The 19669-nt window shown below is 35.9% G+C and overlaps 1 long non-coding RNA gene and 1 pseudogene across 2 annotated transcripts; one reads left to right on the forward strand and one right to left on the reverse strand.

Moving 5' to 3' along the window:
• Positions 1-1626: 1626 nt before the first annotated feature.
• On the reverse strand, positions 1627-5936 carry LOC148770178 (uncharacterized). Of its 2 annotated transcripts, XR_016031841.1 has the most exons (4): positions 5661-5936; positions 5226-5390; positions 4434-4534; positions 1627-2979 (listed from the first exon to the last, which is right to left on the reverse strand). It is a non-coding gene; the product is annotated as an uncharacterized LOC148770178 (long non-coding RNA). The 2 variants fall into 2 exon arrangements; XR_016031840.1 differs by lacking the exon at positions 1627-2979 and having other exon boundaries at positions 3962-4534.
• Positions 5937-10661: 4725 nt separating this feature from the next.
• LOC148770179 (serpin-ZX-like) lies at positions 10662-16029 on the forward strand (annotated as a pseudogene).
• Positions 16030-19669: the final 3640 nt, after the last annotated feature.

Below are 19669 nucleotides of genomic sequence, written 5' to 3' on the forward strand. Positions count from 1 at the left end.
ACACGCGGAAGCGGGTTATGATTATTTTAGCATCTCAGGTTAATAATCCGGGTTTATTGCTTGCATAATTGAAGGAATGGGGGAGTAATAATCACATAGGAGGTAGAATAAAATTCTAGGCTTGTTTACTCTGATTAAACCTTCGTTTTTAATTGCTTTCGCGCTCTTGTCGTTTTAATTTGCTTTTTAATTTAGTTAATTCTCTCAAAATTTGACTGTGTAGGGTGGGCTTGATAATAATTGGTAGGATTTAGCGTCTAGGATTAAATAATTAAATATTCCTTGTGGGTTCGATATCCGGACTTTTAGTCCACTATATTACTTGTACGATACGTGCACTTGCGTGTAGGTTATCAACCAACAAGTTTTTGGCGCCGTTGCCGGGGAGTATTTTAATTATTTATTTTATTCTAGCTTTAGATTTGAACAAATTTCACGATTCACCCATTTAATTTTTGTTTTATTTTATTTTTCTTTTTAGGTACTGTGTATGCGCAGGAGACTCGATCTTGCTAGAGAACCGTTTGATCCCGAAATCGAACGTACTTTTCGAGCCGCTAGGAGACTTCAACGCGAAAACAATATAATGGAGGACGAAGAACCCAAGGCAGCGGGCAATTTACTCAATGCAAACGGAAACCAAATCCAAGACCTTCAACTCCCATTACAGCCAGCAGCTAGGCCACGGGCACTTCAAGACTACATAATCCCCACTCTCGACGGGTTCCGGCCGAGCATCCAATATCCACCTATTGAGGCGCACAATTTTGAGATCAAGCAAGTCCTATTGACGATGCTCCAAAATAACGGGCTATTTAGTGGATTGGCGGGTGAAAATCCCCATCTTCACATTGTCAATTTTCTAGATACCTGTAATTCCCACCGTCAAAACGGCGTTTCTCAAGAGGCGCTTCAATTAATTCTCTTCAAACACTCGTTACAAGGAAGAGCTCGCCAGTGGTTGATGTCCCAAGCCCCCCACTCTATCTCGTCGTGGTCTCAACTCCTCAACCTTTTCATGAAAGTTTATAGCTCACCCGAGAAGGACGAGAGAATCCGACGAGAAATTCATAATTTCGTCCAAGAGCAAGGTGAGCAATTATACGAGGCATGGGAGAGATTTAAAAATCTTTTGCGGCAGTTCGTAAAAACAGAAATAAACGAGACACAAATTTTAATGTGGTTCGGATACAATTGTACCCTACATCCACAGGGACCTGCAAATAAAATTTACTATTTTTTAGTTTTACGAATACAATAATAGGACTTAATCGAAATACAAAGACTCCCTCTTTGTCGACGCCGTTCTTGTATACTACGCTGAATTATAAATCTTCAATTTGCAGCACGTCCCTTGCTCCGCACGGTTGAACTCCCTTCAACGTTGAATCCCTCAGTCGGCGGATCGATCTCCTCCCGAGATCTGTTTAAGCCCCTCTCCCAAAGAACCGATCTTCTTTTTGTATAGAAGAAGCAAACTTGTGATACTCCTTGAATCTTGGTGTCTTCAACACAAAGCCTTGAAGCCGGTATATTTTCTATGAAAATCACGTATCACGATGGAACAATAAAAAACGAGAGCCAAGAATATTTTCTGTGAAAAACTTCTTTCGATCAAAGACGTTCCGGGAGCAGCAAAGAAAAGAGAAATCTTTTTCTCTCAAAATAAAGGCACAAGCTGCACACACGTTGATGCTCTTGTTTATATATATTTCCTTAGAGAATAGTAGAGCCCTACACAAAATTAGAGCCCATTAGGTTAGATTTGATCTCACGTAAGGAAAGAAAGAGTTGTGTAACAAGAAAGGTCTTAGTCAAGAAAATTCCTTGTTAACAAAACACTTAGGCAATTAAATAAATTAATGACAAAATAAGAGTTAAAAGAACTAAGGAAACTTCCCTAGTTTTTATACACGGTTTTCACACACGTGTTGAAAACCCGAAATTAGAATCCTCTCGGATTCTAACATTAGGTACTGTGGAAAATTTCATGTTGGATCCAAGAGGTCATTATTGACTTGTTAGCTGCAACATTACTGGACGGCAATATCGATTTCGTGCTTCTATCTTCCAAATCAAAGATATGGAGTTCCCTGTCGAGATTCTTGTCGAGATTCCTGTCATCTTCGTTTGTATGGTAAATGGAATTTGGTTTTGTTCCTATAGAAGGACAACAATATCCAGCACCATTTAGACTAACAAAAATTGTCCGATTGCCAATGTTTTGTAACTCAATGCACTTCATTGGATTTGTATCAATCCGAAAAACAGCAAAGTTCATTCCCTCGTAAGAATCATTTATGAAAGGGTATATTTTTTGAACCATCAAGAGCTCACCTCCACAAGATTGTGTTGACTCAATCAACCATATCTCATATAAACGTGACGAATGATCCAAGGCTCTATCATTGGTAGCTCGATAAACTTGATAGTGTTACCCACAAAATTAATAGTAACAAATTTATCCGGATCCATGTAGCCGTAAGTAGTACCTTGAAAAGATACAATCGCTTCTAAATTATCAAAACCAACACGACCATTATCTTGTTCTTGTTCTTCTTGTTGTTCTAGTGTCCGTGTCACATATTCTTCGTCTCCAATCTTGCAAAAAGATTGCTCCAAAACCATTGAACAAAATGTAACAATTAGGTTCCGTGGGCGGTTTGGTCAAGATACATTGATTGTAATCGCATGGATTAATCAATTTGGGGAGCTTGATGATATCATTGGTTATTGGATTGAAAAGACAACAATCACCATAATCATTATCATCAACGAGTTCCACTAAAATCAACCATCCATAAGAAGAACCGAGTACCTTCTTGCCGTCCAAGACCGGAAAACTATCTAACGTGCAACTCCGTTTCTCCGAAGGATTGTAGATTAAATGTTTTTCCACCGACTTCCCATGAGTTATCATAAGCAAAGGAGTTTCGCTCGCCCCGTTTATGCCCTTGGTTTCCATAGTAAATGAATTGGCTGCAATTATAAAGATTCATGAGTTTTTAATTATCCATAAACAACAAATCGACATCAATAGTGAATAATTATAACAAAAATTTCCCGAATTCAATTAATAATACATCTTCTTTTCTCTTCAAACTATTAATAACAGGTAAATCTAGATAAATTAATAAATTGACAAGGCAGAGAGGTTTATAGTAAAGTATTCAGAATTTGTTTGATGAATGAATACATACACGTACGTTTATTTAAGTATCAACATCGTCAAACAAAAATTTAACAAATAAACAAAAAAAAAGAATAAAAAAATTGAGGGGCTTACAGAATTCCTTCGAAACAGCAGTGCAACGAAAAAGAGAGAGAGATTTGAGGATAAATTTGAATGACAATAGAGAGATGCGAATGTGCATATATATATAAATATGTATATATTCGACTTATTATCTGGCCAATATATAATAAAATTGGGTCCATTTGATATACACCCTTAATATGAAAAATATATAGGGATAGGTCCACCCCTAAAATTCTTTCTTTGAGATAACCCCTGGAGAGGCAAAAGTACTATTGTGCCCTTATATCTAATTTTTGTTCAACTGTATTCAGCATTTTTGCTAACTGCATTCAGCATTATGGTCAACTGCAATTAGCATTCAGACCTGCATTTATCACATTCTCAGATTTTTTTAATAAAAAATTATAAATGTTTATTTTATTATTATTTTTATATATACCTCTGTTGTATTTTTTATTTTTTTATTTTTTTTTATTTTTTTAATTTTTTAAAATTGCTTAATTTTTTGTAATTTTTAATTTTAATATTTTTTTAAAAAATTTTTAATTTTAATATTTTTTTAAAAAAATTTAAATTTTTAAATTTTTAATTTTTAATTTTGTTTCAATTTTTTGATAAATTTACTGTATTGAAATTGAGTAGACATGACTCTTGTATATATTACATATGATTATATAAAAAAAACTTCATCTACACCAAAAGTAAAAATTCACAATTTAATCTTGATATTATAAATCAATTAATACCCAACAAACAAAAAATTGGAAAAACACAATCATCAACATCACTGTACATCAGAAAAAACACATAACTTATATAGCTTATATATAACAATATATTACTACGAGTTACTACACGTGACTATATATGACTACACATGACTATATATGACTACATGTATATGACTACACGTGACTATATATGACTACACATGACTATATATGACTACATGTATATGACTACACATGACTATATATGACTACATGTATATGACTACACGTGACTATATATGACTACATGTATATGACAATACGTGACTATATATGACTACATGTATATGACTACACGTGACTATATATGACTACTATGTGACTATATATGACTACATGTATATGACCACATGTGACTTATAGTCAGATATAGTGTAGTTTGTATTTATAGCTTCAAATCTTACTTTTCAACACAACAACAATTTCAATCTATCGATTGCAAAAGAACTGCACCATGTCCTCTCGGCAAAAACTTATTGCATAGAAGTTGTTCGAACACCAAGACCTGTGACAAAAAAATCAAGTTCACCTTAAAAATTGAAGTTATAAATCAACTCATAACAACAAAATACGGATTGAAAATACACAATCACATGCACATGTTACTACATATTACTATATATTCCATTTTAGAGGGATGGGGCAATTTGTTCCAAGCACCCCATCTTAAATTAACTCTTACAACGAAGGCAATATTTACGATGATAAACCATAAGAACTGTGAGAACGAACCATTGAATTTCTTTAAACTCTCAGTTTCAAGTCTTCTGTAATCAGTTTCACCAGAAAATTAACTTACAATCCAGTGTCTATATATCCAGCAATTTTTGGCAGTTCCAAATTCATGTGTCTAGGTTTTGTATGCACCAAATTCATGAAAAATCAATCAGTATCACATAATCGATTCGTAACTATATAAGATTTCGCTTACTGTGCAATCCATACATAATTACAAATAATAACAAAATTCTTGTTAATATATATTCCATTAAATATACACAAAAAAGTCAAATCATCTTCCTACAGTATGAATGTCAATTGTTTAATGAGTTCCCATCCACCGACCAAAAGTCCCCGAAATCAAATACAAGCATCGAACATGAATCTATTCCGTCCGCAATAATATGAAGAGAAAACTGTAATCAACTATAGATACAGTTCTAGAGAAAAAAAAAAGTAAAAGGCCGAACACTTACTTTCTTAAGAGATTCTTCAGGGGCGTTGTTTTTTAAACAGTAAATTGTGGAAGGTCTTTTCGTGCTTGCAACATGAAGCTTCGAAGAAGCAGGAATTAGCGGCAAAAAATGGCGGTCCTGTAAAATTCTCGTGTTCGTAGCGGGACCCAAGTACTCTTGCAAGACCTGCAATCGCAATTGATGATAAATTCTGAGGGTACACAACTTCTGGTTTAAACACACACACACACACACACACACACACACACACACACACACACACACACACACACACACACACACACACACACACACACACACACACACACACACACACACACACACACACACACACACACACACACACACACACACACACACACACACACACACATACACACACACACATTCGTGGCTGAGATTTGTAAACAAATTAAAATTAACAAGTCGACCTACTGTGTGTCGGATCTGCTGTAAAAAGACAGCGATTTTCCAGATCCGTTGTCGGCGGCGCTAGATGGAGGGGGAGCGACCGCTTGAACGGTGGAGGTGGAGCGAGGATGGGCGGTGGAAGAATGGTTAGAGTGAGAAAGGAACCGAGCAGCACGGTGGCGGAGCAGCGGCGATTTTATGCCGGTGGCGGAGCAGCGGCGGTTTTGCGCCGGTGGCAGAGCAGCGGAGCAGGTGGGAGGTGAAAAAGGGAAGAGACGGTGGGAGGAGGGAGGATAGAACGAGAGTTGAGAGAGAGGGGGTTAGGGTTTTAAATTGAAATTAAAAGGGCAAAATGGGTATTTCAATTTGTCCAGGGGGGTCTGTCAAATTAAGATTAGAAATTGGGTTTTTGACTAGATAAGAAAAATTTATAGGACCTATGCTTATATATTTTCAAAACTAGGGGTGTATCCCAAATTTCCCCAATAAAATTTGGAAGGAAACGTAATTAGATGCAACTCTAATTAATACAAAACACGGAAACCAAATCATAATAAAATAAGAAAAAGACTCATGAATAAATTGGGAAAATTAGACAAAAAACCCCATCAAGAAAATATAAGGAAACACCCCCTCCCAAAACTAATTAGAGAAAACCCCCGTAGCTAATATTCCATCCATGTGATATTTTCATAATTCCAAAACTACCTTTAATTGTCTATTGTACTCTTTCAAAACTCTAATCTTATTTTTAATTTTGCATTCCGCCTCTTTCATGTTTCGAGCTTTTCTCTCTTCTCTGTTTTCTCTCCTCTGTTTTCTTCTCTTTTTTTATCTGTTTTCTCTGGCAATCTTCTCCCCGCCTCTACTGCTGCCGCCGCCGCCGGAAGATGGAGAACGAAAGATGAGAAAGCACTCGTCGTCAACGTGTGGAGGAGAAAAACTCTTCTTTCTCAACAGCCTGTTCCTCCCCGTCGACGTGTGGAGGAAGAAAAAGAGAAACATGCTGTTGAAAAATAAGACGAAGCACTTGTCGTCGGAGAAGAATCAACAAAAATTGCTGATGAAGGTATTTGTTTTTGTGGACATTGAAATGTTAATTTGTGATTTTTTGTATGAATTATTTATTTTATTTATTTTATTATTGTTAAGGATTGGTTGAATTGTGTGGTGCGACGGTGTGGTGACGATGGGGAGGCAGATTTAGGGTTTTTTGGTGGATCAGGCGGAGGACGGCGCGTGTAGAGAAATTCGCACAGACTGGAATCTTAATCGACTATGTACATGTTCAATAGTCGATTAAGCTAATCGACTGTGCTCTGGTAGTCGATTGAGGTTGATCGACTCCAATTTTTTTTTTTTTTTTGGATTTTTTGTTCATTGATTCCAATTGTATAAATCATTATAATGTTTGTATATTTTTTTTTGTTTTTGTAATATATAGTTGATTTTGCATTTTTTCGCAGTTGTGATTTGTTATTTTTAGTAGCAGATTTTTAATCAACTATGCTTCACATCATAGTCCATTAATATGATGATTTGTTCGATGCTACACCCGGTGAAAAACACCGGGTGGGTCTTCTGCTGCCACGTGTCTCTTTTTTTGTATTTTATAATAGATTCCCCGCTAGGGTTTACCTTTAGGGGTTTTAGAAAAATAAAAAAAGAACACGTGGCAGCAGAAGACCCACCCGGTGTTTTTCACCGGGTGTAGCATCGAAGGAACCTAATATGATTCATTGACTCCAATTTTTTATTTTATTTTGGATTTTTTGTTTATTGATTCCAATTGTATAAATCAGTTATAATGTTTGTATATTATTTATTTTTGTAAAATATAGTTGAGTTTGCATTTTTGTAAATTTGTTATTTTTAGTAGTCGGTTCCTTAATTGCGTATAATTCATCATAGTCGATTCAATATGCTTCATATGGGTGGATAGTGGTGATGAAGTGACAAAAAAAGGAACATAATTGGAAAAATGAGTGGTTGAAATTAGGAGTGGGTGTTTTTCAAATGGTGCAAAATAATTTGGGGCTCTCCCTATTAAAAGAAGTATTGACGGGGTTATATCAAAGAACCCCTAAATAAATCATCTCCAACTACTGAGTTCTAGAAGAAATTATATATTCGCATGAAGGTGAATGCATATATAATGAAATAGTTAGTGAGAAGCTCCAATACATTTGACTATATTTCTATGGATCCAAATTCTTTTTTTAATAGGATTATTTCAAATAAGCCCATCAATTAGTATTTATTATAAAGGGGTCTAGATAAAAAAGGCAAATGCATATATAATGAAGGGCAAATGGCAAAAAGGCCCATCACATGGGACTTAAATGTATTTTGGTCCACAAAAAAACCAGTCTCTCAATTAAGCCCATCCCCATGTCTTTAGTCTAAAATACCCTCAATAATATAATTCTTATCAATTTCACCCATTATGCTCTAACTTCCTTAATATTATACATTGACCCCGGATTTAAACAAATATATCACATTAACCCCCAAAACTTTTTTTTTTTCAGAAAATAATTTTTTTTTTCTGAAATATTTTTTTTCCGGCCAGATTCCGGCGTTGACCGCCGCTCTCCGGCATTGACTTTTTTTTTTTTTTGAAATTTTTTTTTCTTGAAACTTTTTCCGGCCGGTCAACCACCGTTGACCGTCGGTCTCCGGCGTTGACTTTTTTTTTTTGAATTCGTTTTCTTAGAAAAAAAATATTTTAATTAATATAACTGTCTTGGCTACTAAATTACTGTCTCAGACAGTAATATTACTGTTTGGGACAGTAATATTATGAATATTATTTTTCCGAACAGTCATATTATTAATATTATTGTCTAAGACAGTTAAATTACTGTTGGAGACAGTAATTTAACATCCAAGGCAGTAATATTAATTAAAATAATTTTTTTTAAGGAAAAAAAAAGTCAATTAACAGTTAAATAACTGCCAGAGACAGTAATTTAGCAACGAATACAGTAATATTAATTAAAAATATTTTTTTAAGAATAAAAAAGTCAATTAACAGTTAAATTACTGTCTCCGACAGTTAAATAACTGCTAAAGACAGTAATTTAGCAACGAATACAGTAATATTAATAAAAATATTTTTGAAGAAAAAAAAAATAGTCAATTAACAGTTAAATTACTGTCTCCGACAGTTAAATAACTGCCGGAGACAGTAATTTAGCAGCCAAGACAGTAATATAAAATTAAAATATTTTTTTTAAGAAAAAACAAAATTATAAAAAAAAAAAAAAAAAAAAGTCAACGCCGGAGACCCGGCGGTCAACAGCAATTGACCGGCCGGAAAAAAATTTCAGGAAAAAAAAATTCAAAAAAAAAAAGTCAACGCCGGTCAACGGCGGCGACCGGCGGTCTCCGGTGGTTTGGGGTCAAAATTGAAATTAGGGTTAAAATTGGTTAATTGATGAAATTGGGCTAAATTGGAATGTAAATCATGAAATTGGAGTTAAATTGGGTTTCAATGAATTGGGGGTAATTTTGGTATATATAAAAGGATTTTCCTTATTTGCAAATAAGTTTGAATGGGCTGGATTTATTTGAAAGAAAAAAAGTTGGATGTCCCTCTTTTAATTAAGTGGCCTTGTCATGGGCCTATTTGTCAGTACCCCTATAATGAAATAGTTACTGAGAAGCTCCAATACATTTGACTGTATTTAGATGGATCCAAATTCTTTTTCAATAGGACACTTTACAAATAAGTCCATCAATGAGTACTGATTATAAAGGGGTCCAGATAAAAAACTCTTTTACAAAAAAATTCACACATGGTCCAGAGGTTTTTGGTAAAAGACTAAAATAGTCCCTCACATTTTAATATGTTCCAATTTCATCATTTAATTTAATTTAACCTCAATTTGACCCCAAATTTCACGAATTATTCAATTTGACCCGTAACACAATTTTATGGATAATTTTGTCCTTCGCCGGCGATGACCGCCGGTCTCCGGCGTTGATTTTTTTTTTCTTTCTTTCTTTCTTTCACTTCTTTTTGCCCCCTCCTTTAAACAACAATGTTGTTGTGATTGACAGTAATATTAACACAGTAATATTAACTATATACTACAGTTTAATACAGTAATATTGTTGTATTAATCTCTAGTACAAAAAAATATTAACACAACAAAAGTCATTATTATTTTGAAATAGAGTGATTTTAATATGTTGACCATTCAACAAATGTAAACATAATAAAAAGCCAAAAGAATTAATATATGTGGTTGACAGTAATATTACTATCAACCACAATAAGTATTATTGTGTTTACAGTAATATTACAATATTAGACACTAATATTATTAGGAGGTTAGGTAAGGGTAAGTCTGTTATAAAGGATGATTTCATTAGTGAGGAGATGCATAATTGACTGCAAAATGAAGAAGATGATAAAGAACATCATTACAATGACAATTACATCTCCTCAAACAACTACATCTTAACCACTAATACTAACCACTAAAAATTCTAACCACTATTTTACATCATTACAATGACAATTAAACAACCTAAGACAACCAAAAGAACTTTGAAGATCTTCATTCTATATTTGTTGTACTAGGCAATTAAATTCTCCATTTTTTTTTCTTTCATAGGACTTTTTTTTTCCTTTGCCATCATATCTTCTTGCTTTGCCAATTCATAATATTATATCTTCATATCTTTTAACCTATTTGTCATCATATCTTCTTCATAATATTATATCTCCTTTTCTCTTATAGCTAGCCAATTCATGCTTCAAACGTTCTATTCTTCTTATCAATCCAGGGATAATATTTTTTGATCTGGCACATAATTTAGGATCATGCCATTTGAATACATCACAGTATTTAACTCTTTGTTCGAAAAGAAACACATTTGTGTGTGACCAATAATATCAATAATACACACACACACAGACATAATACTAAAAACAAAAGTTTATATATTTACCTACCTAATCACCCTAATGTCATTTTAAATACCAGATCAAGTATTTCATCTCCATCATAAAAAATGGAACTGCACAGAGAATCCATCCTAAGCCAGACCGATGTTTCCTTCTCACTTGCAAAGCAACTCATCTCCACCGACTTCAAAGACAAAAATGTCATTTTCTCGCCTTTGTCGATCCACATCTTGTTGGGCATGATTGCGGCCGGGTCGAAAGGCCCGACCCGAGATCAGATGCTGGGCTTTTTCAAGTCCAGTTCCATTGAAGAACTGAACTCGCTCTTGCCGCAGCACGTGACCAAGGTGTTCTCCGACGGTGAGCCGCTTGGTGGGCCCAGTTTGTCCTTGGTCAACAGCGTTTGGGTTGACCAGAGTCTCAGCTTTAAGCCCCATTACAAAGAAATTATCCAGAATGGTTACAGGGCTGCTTCTTATCGTGTTGATTTTCTGACTAAGGTTAGTTTTGTTCGTTCTTTTAGTTAGTCCACGTATTTGTCTATGCCTCTTTTATATATGGGGTTATTTTACATACCCAAGCCACCAAATAAACTAGACATATTCCTGGAAAAGCGAAAGTACTATAATACCCTTGTATGCAATTTTCGACTAAACTGCATTCAGCATTTCTGGTCCTTCATTTATCGTTTTCGCTGATTTTCTTTTTTTTAATAAACATGTTTGTTAGATATATATATATATATATATATATATATATATATATATATATATATATATATATATATATATATATATATATATATATATATATATATATATATATATATATATATATATATAATTTTTTTTATAAATAAAATAAATAAATAAACAAATAAATAATTATATATAATACTGACTTATACAAATTTCAATATTTATATTATAAATCACCTCATAACCAATAAAATACAAATCGAAAATACACAAATATATGCATATGTAAATACATGTTACTATAGTAATGTATAGTAATGTACAATAATGTATACAGTCTGTTGAACAAAGCAGATGTAACTTCAACAAAAAATTTTGACACCTTCAAGGAAAGGATCAATGGCCTTCATTAAGCTGCAGTTGCAAAATGAAAACAAAAAAAATATTTTAGTGCAAATCAATCAAAATTAAAGAAACAGTAAAACACTCAAAAAACAACAAACACTAAGAGATCGAGAGATAGAGAGAGAGAGGCCATAACTGCGAATTTTAGATCAAACCGTCAATGACTCTTCACCCCAAGCGCCTCCTAACAAAACCCTTGCCGCCGCAAACCACCAATGATTCCGCGCTCATAAATGCAAAAAAATATAGAAATAAATCTGAAAATATAAAAATGAATGAAATTTACATCAAAATATAGATCCCGACGAGAGGAATGCAACGGTGGGTAGCCTGTCAAATTCCGACTGGCGAAAAACTACACCTTTGGTAAGACAAATGTCGTCGAAATATGCCGACTAAAAAAATTGCAGAAACAGATTTAGCACCCAAACTGAATGGAATAACCATCTAAAGAAAGAGCTCGACGAGAGGAATCCAACGATAGTTGAACTATCGAATTCCGACCACCAGAGAGAGAGTTATGACTCCGGGAAGCAATATCGCCGGTTAGAGACCATGGGAGGGCGGGATTTGGATCTGGGAAATGGGAGAGGAAGATAGAGACCGATATGGGTTGACTAGGGTTTAAAACTGATTTAAAAGGGTATTCTGGGTATTTCAGGGTGGCCTAGGGGGGTATGTCAAATTATTATCCAAATGGAGGAGGTTTGCACTAGGGTGTAAACAACATGGTAGTTAGTTATATATATTTTCGAAATGAGGGTGGTCTCTAAAATAATCCCTTTATATATATTGGGTTAATTGTATATTGCCACCTTTGCTTTGCCCGTTTTTCCACTTTGTCTCCTAAACTAAGTAAATTCGCACGCGCACACCCAAACCCACTTTTTTCAGGCATATAACCACTTATGACAAATATTGGGACGAATCTTTTCTTTTACCGACGCACGCACGATACACATGTTTAATGTAAGTGATTTTTGGTCTTTTCGACTCAAGTAATTTGTGGGCCCTGTTTTTTTCACTTCTTCTCCTTCCCTCTCTCTCGCACACACACACACACACACATACAGACATCCCACATCGTCATCTTCTTCTTCTCTTCTTTTTTTGTGCTTTTATCAAGAATCAATCTTTTTTGAAGAAACTCCGTTTGAGGCTTTGTGAATGCTGTGAAATAGGTACTGAATTTGATGGATCGGTGGATGAAGAAAGAAGTCATTTTGGGATTTTATTGGTGTTTTTGGAGATGGATATAAATAGTGCTTGTTTTTTGGCATTTTGTTGGTAAAAGGATTTGGGATTTTGGAGATGGGCAAAGTGCACAAATTGTCCAAATGGCAAAGAAGATGCTTGTCGATGGAAAGGTGGACAAACCCAACAAGAGTGAAGAGGAGACTCACTATGATTTTGATTTGTTTGTAATTGGGAAGGTGAACAAACCCAGTGAAATTAATTGAAATTAAAGTCCGGGTTTTTGTTGAATTAATTGAGGGGGAGAAACTCCTATGGAAGAAGAACTAAAGTTTTCTTTTAGTTCATTTCGAACTTTGAGAAGTTTCAAATTAAGTTCAATCGAGTGCTTGGAACTTTCAAATTCACCCATATGATATATTCAGTTGAAAAGACGAAAAAAACCCATGTACTTTGTCATGTGCTTTGCGTGTGCGCCGGAATTTGTGAAGATTCGCTAGAATATTCTCTTTGGGTGATTAAATGAGTCAAAATAACGGGTTTGGGTGTGCCCGTGCGAATCTTTTTAATTAATGGGGCAAAATAGAAAAATGGGTAAAGTTCAGGTGGCAAAATGATATTAACACTATATATTTCATGCATTGTTTGTCCGGATTTCATGCATTTTTTCTTGATCGTCTTGATTACAAGAAGAATATATCATGGGTTTTTATCTTTTCCCGCTCTAGCTATTCGCTTCATCTCTTGAAATGGGTTTTGTAGTTCCTTTCAATATTTTGTTTGGATTTTGAGTTTTTTGCGTTTTTATATATACACAAAATTGAGGGATAAAAATGTCCGAAAAAGTAAAACTTTGAAAAAAAATTATATAAATGAGAAACCCAGTATGCCACATCATCGTCCACTAATAGATTGTAAAGTGTAAACAGAATGACAACTTTGTTACATTTTGTAGTTGAAGGGTATTTTGTACGACCACATAGTTAAGGGGTGTAAATCTAATATAGTTGTATCCGACATAGGCATTTGTTGAGTGTAGATATTACACTCAACACGTTTACTTTACGTGGATCTTTTGTTTCGATTTAATTATATTTGTGCTTTAATTGATTGATTTTGTGTTTTATATGTGAAAAACGAAAATTAGGTGTTCATGAAGAAGATCAAAAAGAAAGGAAAAAAGTTGCAAATAAGGAAACAAATCAAATTGGAAGAAGGAATCTCGCCACAGCTTTGACAGTGTCCACCATTTCGAGCATATCTCTCTCACACGAACTCCGAATTAGGTGATTTTGGCGGCATTGGAAAGCTAATTTCAAGGGCGACAATTCTTATTTACACAACATTCCAAAACTCGGAATCCAACATGGCACAAATCGATGAACAAATCCTGATGGGGGAAAGTGGCGGAAATTGATTCCTATTAGGTTTCCACTACTTCCTTATCAAGAAAAGCCTATAAAAGCAACAAGGTGTAGCATAACCAGGTGTAGCATTTAACTCTCCACAAAAATTCCGAAAGACTAAAAATCCTTTCTATGTACACGTCAGACTTCTCCCAATTTTCGAAGGGAATATAATCGAGTTGGATTCTAACACACTTAATTTAAGAAAATAATTCAACGTTCAAATGGACCAATTAACTATGCGTAAACTCCCTTCGTGTCGTACAAAATCTGCACCAAATAAATCTCAGTTAGGAAAATAAATTGAATGCTTTAATTAATCTCTTGAAATTAACCGCGTTAATTATTAACAAAAAATGAGATTCCGTGCAAGAAAAATGAAAACGTATAGACTTTTCCGCAATAAAATGAAATTAGGCGAATTGGGTGTATGTTTCTCTTAACACTATGGGGAACTTTAATGAAAACATATCGACTTTTACCTATAGCTTTTCAAAGTTTACGTGTGTTGCAGTTTTATTTTAATTATTGTATTTTCTTATCTTGATGATTTTTTGAAGGCTGATGAGGTAATAAAAGAAGTGAATATATGGGCTGAGAACGAAACAAATGGCCACATCGAAGAAATACTGCCACCTGATTCAGTTGATGCTCACTAGGCTTATCCTCGCTAATGCAGTGTATTTTAAAGGAAAATGGGAGGAACAATTTGATGCGTCAATGACTAAAGACGACGAGTTTTTCCTCTTAAACGGAAGCTCAATTAAAGTACCTTTCATGACAAGTTGGGAGAGGCAATATATCCGTGATTTTGAGGGTTTCAAGGTTTTGAGGCTGCCGTATAAACAAGGTGAAGATAAACGCAAATTCTCAATGTATATATTTCTTCCAGATGCAAAAGATGGCCTACCATCCTTGATAGAAAAAGCCGGCTCTGAATCGGGATTTATCGAGAAACACCTCCCTCTCTGGGATGTCAAAGTTGGTAATTTCCGAATTCCAAAATTTAAGATAGAATTCGAATTTCGAGCGGGAGAAGTTCTGAGGGAGCTCGGAATGGTGCTTCCTTTTTCTTGCGGTGATCTCACTGAAATGGTGTACTCAACTATAACTACCCCGACAGAGAAATTGTTCGTCTCGGAAATTTTCCACAAGGCGTTCGTTGAAGTGAACGAGGAAGGCACGGAAGCTGCAGCAGTTTCGGTTGGTGTATTTCAACTTCAACGTTTGAGAATTGAGACGAAATATGATTTTGTGGCTGATCATCCTTTCATGTTTGTTATAAGAGAAGATATGAGTGGGATGGTTCTCTTCATTGGGCAGCTACTTGAACCCTCCACTACTTAATTATCGGCACATGTTAATTTTGTGACATCTTTTGGTTTTGTGGTTGGAATTGATAAAAATATTGTGTGATTAATATATTTTCGTCGATATGATTGTGTAATATAATATGTGTGTCATGTGTACATTTTTTTTTTATTGATTGAGTAATAACTGGACGGAGAATCCTCTGTCTGTGTATGGATGATGTAAGATGTTTCACTGTAAAAATGTCGAAAACACCCTTCTCATTCTGTTGGTTTTAGTTTTTAAAAACTGTTCATTTGCCCAATTTTGGTTGGAATAATTTCTTTAGGACAAACTCCATGTAATTATATTTTACTACAATAGGATAAAAATTAATTGTAAGCGCAAGTCGTAGCAATGGTTGCTTGCTGCAGAGAGTTAACTGAAACAACTAAATCTTGTCCATATATAAGATAAGAAGAAAGTCCTTAATAACATCGTATGAAATTTCGTCAATAATTACCCACATAAGAAGAAATAGAATTCAAAATAGATTAATACGAACTTACGTACATGGTAGCTCTGTAAACAATACTTTCTTCTTATTAGCGTATATATTATATATATTACGTATATTATTATTATTCTTATTTATTATAGTTACCTTGTATAATAGGTTACCTTGTGTAGTAGGTTAGGGTTTCCTACATATAACTATATATATGATTAATATACGTGAGATATATTATTCTCTCTTTTCTCCAAATCTATTTCTCCTATATTGTATCAGACACTAGGTTAACCTAGCCGTCACCACCCCTTCTTCTCCATAGCCGTGGCCCCCCCTTCTTCTCCATGGCCGACGACGCTTCTTCTCCCTCCACCGCCTCTCTCAATCCTTTTTCACCTTTCTCATGCCATCTCTAATATCAAATCTCTTATCCCCGTTACTCTAGATCTGAAAAATCCTAATTATCAAAAGTGGAGCCACTTTTCCACAATTACCGTCAGTCGTTTCTGCCTCTCCGATCTTCTACATGGAAAACCCCGACCGGATTCGATTTCCGCCGATGAATGGCAGCGCGCCGACTATCTCCTCCAATCTTGGATTTACGGCACCATCTCCGATGATTTGTCCAGCATGGTTCTCTAAAAAACCTCCACCGCCAGTGATCTATGGACCGCCATCTCTTCTCTCTTCACCGATAACAAAGATTATCGAGCCATTCAACTTGAAGAAAAATTCAAGTCCCTCAAGAAAGGCACTCTCTCCATTCACGATTATTGCCAAATAATCAAAACCACGGCGGACAACTTGGCCGATCTCGGAAATCCAATCTCCGACAAACAACTCGTCCTATAAACCCTACACGGCCTTCCGAAAAATTACGGGACCGTCGCCAACCTCATCTCCTTTCAGAATCCCCTTTCCACCTTTCTACAGACCCGATCGCTTCTTCAGATGGAAGAAACAAGAATTGCTGAACCGGAGAAGACCGCTGCTGTTTTCTACGCCTCCAACGCGAACTGTCCATCAAATAGTTGCAACGGTTCCTGCAATAGTTCCCGCGGAGGTAGTTCTTCGCGCTATTAGCGCGAATGTGGCCGATCCAACCGCCGCGGAGGTCGCAACACTAACCGTCACCCCATGCAACACTACGGCTACCATAGTGCTCATGGCGCATCTCAACTCTGGCGCGCACCTTACCGACAACCGTCAATTCTGGGATCCGCTCCAAATACATCGGGCTACCCATCCACTCCAGCGGCTCAAGCCTACTTTACTGGACCACCTGAACCCTACACCGGCCACTCGGCTCCTACTCAGGTTCATCCGCACCATCGTACCTTTTTATTTGAGCTTTTGGTGTGTTTTAACAATAATTGGTGCTTAAAAAGTTGATTTATTGAATTTTAGGTACAAATTGAAGAATTGGAAAAGTATGGGGTCAAAACTGCAATTTTGGAGAAAATATGGGCCAAAAGTGAAAAAAAATAAAAAAATTTGAAGATATATAGCATGGGACGGCCGTCCCAGATTTACACTTAAAATTGGGACGGCAGTCTGAGAAGCAGAAACAGCCTCTGGTTTTGGGACGGCCGTCCGAGTTTTAGTACAAAATGCGGGACGGCCGTCCGAGATGACGAAAAGGCGCAGTAAAGGAATCCTAATTGCACAAGGAATCTACCTTCTTCTCCATGTTTTCCACCGTATATAAGACCAAGACAAGCACACAATTGGGGATCGATCTTTTACGCAATTTTCAAGAGCAACAAAGCAATAACGAAGACGAAGAATTCGAAGACTCCAAGCATAGACTTATCGTTTATGATTAATTTTATTTGCGTTTTTCCTTTAATCATGAGTAGCTAATTTTCTTATTTCTAGGATTTTATTTGGAACCCTATGTGGGATTTATGAACCCAATTCAATGATTTTATGTAAGTTTTAATTCTAGATTATTTCTCCTACTTGTTTTATTAAGTGCATGAATTTGATCACCTTATGTGCTTTTATGTAATTGTATCGCATGAATTGGAAGATCGGGTTAATAATTAGAACTGTGGTAGAAGAGCCTTTGTGGTATTAACATATGAATATAGTTAATCTCTTAGGTAGCCATTATTGAGATTTGTGCTTAATGTTGTGTTCTAGAATTAATTGCATAGGAATATAGTAATTAAATCTAGAGTATTAGAATCGTAATACACGCGGAAGCGGGTTATGATTATATTAGCATCTCAGGTTAATAATCCGGGTTAATTGCTTGCATAATTGAAGGAATTGGGGGAGTAATAATCACATAGGGGGAAGAATAAAATTCTAGGCTTGTTTACTCTGATTAAACCTTCGTTTTTAATTGCTTTCGTGCTCTTGTCGTTTTAATTTGCTTTTTAATTTAGTTAATTCTCCCAAAATTCGACTGTGTAGGGTGGGCTTGATAATAATTGGTAGGATTTAGCGTCTAGGATTAAATAATTAAATATTCTCTGCGGGTTCGATATCCGAACTTTTAGTCCACTATATTACTTGTACGATACGTGCACTTGCGTGTAGGTTATCAACCAACAAGTTTTTGGCGCCGTTGCCGGGGAGTATTTTAATTATTTATTTTATTCTAGCTCTAGATTTGAACAATTTTCACGATTGACCCATTTAATTTTTGTTTTATTTTATTTTTCTTTTTAGGTACTGTGTATGCGCAGGAGACTCGATCTTGCTAGAGAACCGTTTGATCCCGAAATCGAACGTACCTTTCGAACCGCTAGGAGAATTCAACGCGAAAATAATATAATGGAGGACGAAGAACACAGGGCAGCGGGCAATTTACTCAATGCCAACGAAAACCAAATCCAAGACCCACCCCCTCAACTCCCATTACAGCAAGCAGCTAGGCCACAGGCACTTCAAGACTACATAATCCCACTCTCGACGGGTTCCGGCCGAGCATCCAATATCCACCTATTGAGGCGCACAATTTTGAGATCAAGCAAGGCCTATTGATGATGCTCCAAAATAACGGGCTATTTAGTGGATTGGCGGTTGAAGATCCCCATCTTCACATTGTCAATTTTCTAGATACCTGTAATTCCCACCGTCAAAACGGCGTTTCTCAAGAGGCGCTTCAATTAATTCTCTTCAAACACTCCTTACAAGGAAGAGCTCACCAGTGGTTGATGTCCCAAGCCCCCCACTCTATCTCGTCGTGGTCTCAACTCCTCAACCTTTTCATGAAAGTTTATAGCTCACCCGAGAAGGACGAGAGAATCCGACGAGAAATTCATAATTTCGTCCAAGAGCAAGGTGAGCAATTATACGAGGCATGGGAGAGATTTAAAAATATTTTGCGGCAGTGTCCAACACATGAAGTCGAACAATGGCGGCAAATCCACATCTTCTACCAAGGGATTAACGAGAATGCACGAACCGTCTTAAATGCATCAACCGGGGGAAATTTCATAAGTCAATCGATACCGGATGCATTTATCATGTTGGATCAAATTGCACAAAATCGGTTTGCCAAGTCAAGAAAGAGGACGGTTAGTGGAGCCAAGAAAATTCCCGGAGTGTTGGAGTTAGATGCAATTACGGGCCTTCAAGCTCAAGTGACCCAAATTGCT

Source organism: Erythranthe guttata, chromosome 6, assembly GCF_056151865.1.
Source record: "Erythranthe guttata isolate IM_541 chromosome 6, IM_541, whole genome shotgun sequence".
NCBI classification, from domain to species: Eukaryota; Viridiplantae; Streptophyta; class Magnoliopsida; order Lamiales; family Phrymaceae; genus Erythranthe; species Erythranthe guttata.